This window comes from Phalaenopsis equestris, unplaced genomic scaffold, assembly GCF_001263595.1.
Source record: "Phalaenopsis equestris unplaced genomic scaffold, ASM126359v1 Scaffold000024, whole genome shotgun sequence".
NCBI classification, from domain to species: domain Eukaryota; kingdom Viridiplantae; phylum Streptophyta; class Magnoliopsida; order Asparagales; family Orchidaceae; genus Phalaenopsis; species Phalaenopsis equestris.
The window spans coordinates 1,383,906-1,388,294 of NW_018164466.1; the positions used below are offsets into that span (position 1 = coordinate 1,383,906).

General features: G+C 28.0%; 2 protein-coding genes across 3 annotated transcripts in view; both read left to right on the top strand.

Moving 5' to 3' along the window:
• Positions 1-4,389, top strand: part of LOC110018545 (E3 ubiquitin-protein ligase RGLG3-like) — a gene marked incomplete at its 5' end in the record, with an annotated part of 81,585 nt that overhangs the window by 59,415 nt on the left and 17,781 nt on the right.
• The window catches only part of LOC110018549 (cycloartenol-C-24-methyltransferase 1-like), a 77,285-nt gene that overhangs the window by 1,901 nt on the left and 70,995 nt on the right, over positions 1-4,389 (top strand). The window lies entirely within an intron of this gene.

Genomic DNA, 4,389 nt, shown 5'->3' on the forward strand with positions numbered 1-4,389 from the left:
AACCGTCATCGTCGTCTAGCCTCTATTATCTGTCGCGATATTCTAGCTATTATTGCGTAACTATCATAGTTCGACTTTCATCACCAAACTAACATTAATGACTTTCGTTACTATCTCTCTATCACTTCAAACTTTACTATATTTAATAGAAATTAATCTTGAATACAATATTTTATAAACTCATCTTTTAGTCAAAGAAAAAATAAAATTATGATGATAGTCTAGCTATTATTGCGTAACTATCATAATTCGACTTTCATCACCTAACTAACATTAATGACTTTCGATACTATCTCTCTATTACTTCAAACTTTACTATATTTAAGAGAAATTAATCTTGAATACAATTTTTATAAACTCATCTTTTAGTCAAAGAAAAAATAAAATTATGAATTTTTAATTACATAGTGGATCATTTCATTTGGGTCAGACATCACATTTTTTTAGTTATTCGAGTAAAGACTCTAGTATCTAGTGTACTTTTTCTTTTAATTATGTGCATGCATTTTTTTTTGTATAAAAATAAACTTTAGAAGATTGACTTTACAAACAGAATAGATTCAAGTTCTTTTAACTTTACAAGAATTTCCTCTACAAATAATATAATCATAACATGATAATTTGTCTACCACAAAATCAATAACATGCTACAACTGGTGAATTTGAGGGCACACATCTAAGGTGTCTTCATCGCTATATTAGAATTCCCCCTCCATCACAATTTTACGGAAATCTTGAAATTCAACATACCATTTAAAATCTTCTATCACTCTACCAACATGTCTATTTAAATCTCCTTCAATAAATTTTTTTTTCTTCAATAGGTATCATTTATATTAATTCTTCTAGGTCATTCCAAAATTTTTCTTTTGAATATACATCTAAACCTACTTGAGAAACATAAGCACTTAAAATATTAAAATTCATAACATCAACAATAATCTTTAGGCTATAATTTTAACTCAAATTCTATAAATTTTTATGACATTATGTTTCAAACTCGAATCCCAAAGTTTAAAATCTAAGCTATCAATCTCCTTAGTATTTTCTCCGACTCATTTACTTTCTTGAATGCATAAGACATTTATCTTCTTATGAATCATAATATCCACTAATTCCATTAATTTAGTTTTGAGGGTACATATATTCTAAGATCTTATCTTAATATTAGTTTCACGAACTAACTTCTTTACTCACATTCATCCATAATATGAGAACCTTTACTTATTTAATACTACACATGAATGTCGGTGTAGCGACTCTTGCACACTTTTCACTATATTTAAGCCATACAATTAGTCGCTTTCAGGGGACACCCAAATATTTACACAATGATTTAAATGATTAATGACATGTTCTTTTCAGCAAAATTTTACGCTGGCTATCGATTATTCAACGTAATTCTCCACTTTTTGCATCAGGGGCTCAGGACCCAACAATGACAGTGTTAATGATACTAAAAAAATTTAAACAAAAAACTTTTTTAGTATCATTAAAAAATTAATGATGACTATCATCATCTAATTTCTATTATTTAACTATCATCATCCGACTAGCATTACTCAACTATCATTATTTGATGATCACTATTCAATTAATTTTATAAGATCAATATTAGTATCTCTCATCTACTTCAAGCTTTACAACATTTATAGGAAACTAAAGTTTGAATAGATTACTTTGTAATTTCATCTTCTCAATTATATTTTTACATATAGTGAATTATTTCATCTTTGCTCGACCTCATAATTTTTTTTCTCCCCATGTTTTTCACGTAAAATCTGATATTTCCAGCATTTATTTTTAAATCTACTCATGTGTAAAACCTTCATACAAGTGCACACAGAAAAGGCTTATTTTACTGCCATGATTTTTCTAGCAAATGGTACTTTTAATCATTAAAGAATCAATGGAAAACAGCCAACAAGTTGTGACAAAGTATACAATAGAGTATCCCCAGTAGGGATACTAAGAAAAAAAAATCAACAATTCCATCAAAATTAAAGCCATTAGTACAAAAAATTCAAGCAATAATAATATTTAAAATATTTAAAATATTAATAAATACAAATAAAATAGAAAAGGTCAAAGGAGCTAAAGGGAATTAAGCTCCCTAAGGTCAGCAATTCCACACTTCTCTAGTCTAAGAATACCTACAAGCTCGTCAGAAAATTCGTTAGGGTGTATGATCTTAACGGATCTCAATTGATAACCTTTATTATTCAGGGAGTTTAAAAAACTAATATCTACTCTCCAAATATATAAGAGTCTAAATTGAATACAAATTGGATATGACAAAGAAGAAATTTAGGCTTCTCCACTAGTTAAAACATTCCCAATCAGTAGATTCTTAGCATTAATTTTAAATAAAAGTTTCTGTAAGCTAGAAAAGATGCACATATCAAAACCATGGGTAGTCCCTTCAAGTTCAATAATGAATTTGTTTTTATAAGCAAAATAATTATATAATATAATTATAGTGAGAGTTCCTAATAACACCAACTTCTCTTGGCTCCCATTATAATAACCATATATAGTAAATTTAACCTTCCCATATATGCATACAAACATACATATATACCTTTTTTTTTTTTTTACATACGTACATATATACATACATATATATATATACACATATCTATGTTTGTATATATACACACAGATATATATAGAGACATACATACACACATAGATATATATACATACACACACACAAACAGATATATACACACACATATACACACACATATACATACATATTGACATACATACACACACAAACATATATACATACACACGCATGCACACATAGACATACATGCATGCACACATACACACTTACATACATACATACCTACATACACACATACATACATACCTACATACATACATACTTACGTACCTACATACCTACCTACTTACCTACGCATGTACATACGTACCTACTTACCTACATATATATGTATTGACAATTTAATTGTTGAATAATTGAGGTGGATAATTTTAGCTCATTTCTCTCCATCCATGTAAACTACAAAAGACCAGGACTGATTCAAATATGGACATACAAATTTCGCAATTTAGCTCAAGGGAAAGGATGCTGACACATTTGAGCTAAGTTTATATTTAGGTAAATAATGATCCCAAAAAAAAATATTTGATCAATCACAGCTACTAAGAAAATAAAGTTCTTAGACCATGATTTAATAGAAAAAAGTTTCTTCCACAAAAAAAAACAAGTGATAGGATTAAGAAATAAAGAATAAAATATTATGATAATATTTAGGGCATTATTAGAGAACATGATACTAATAAATTTGTTAACAGTAGAAATAAGCTCACAAATGATGACATTTTTCACCAAATTTTTGTTAGAAAGTCAAGTAGGAGCCCTTGAAACTATAAACAACATTTAAATTAGTTGATCTTAACAAAAGAAGTGCCGCAATAAATTAAAACCAAAAGCTATAGAAATGTAAAAAAAAAAAAGAAACTAAAGTGCTGAGTAACGCAAAATATTTTTTTAAAGAAGATAGAAGTGAAGGAGGTGAGGATGGTATCAAAGAAAAGAAAAAAAAATTATGTAGTAGCATACATGTTTCTTATAAATGATGGTCAACACGCTCTGAAATGGATTATGCACTTTATAAAAGAACATACAACACAATTATTTTCTATTTACATATCTACACCTAAATTTTCATATTTACATGCATATCTCTCAAATCATTATTATTACGTAAGAAAATACCAGTAGTATTAATTTTTTAAAAGTGAAATACACATTTTCATGCTTAGGTTTATAACACGAAAATTTTATAAATGTAAATATCAAACTTTAGTTGTTAGATATGTAAATACATAAGTGTCATGTGGTATGTATGCAAATTTCCCAAGAATTAATATGGTAGCTTCAATTTAACAATAAAAAGTTTTTTTGTAGAAAATTTTTGTTTCTAACTTGCTTTACTTTGTACCCTAATGTATCCGTGAAAGGGTTGGTGTAGTTTCAGTGGAAGATAAGATTAGAGCGACTTTTCTTAGATGGTTTGATCATAGTAGGCATTGACCGCCTGATGATCCGATTAGCAGAGTAGATGCTTTAGAATCGACTTATGTTAAAAAAGGTAGAGGTAGACCTAAAAAAACCTGGGCATGTTGTATAAAAAAAGATCTTAACTTATTAGAACTAAATAAAAACATGACACTCAATAGAACAAAATGGAGAATAAAGATTCATGTAGCTGACCCAACTTAATGAGATAAAGGTTTGATGTTTTTGTTTTGTATTGATGTTATCTTTAGTTTTTAAAAACTCAGCGCATTTTAAAATCTAAGACTTACGTTTTTTTTAAAATTTTGTTAATGATGTTGTATTTTGTTTATTGT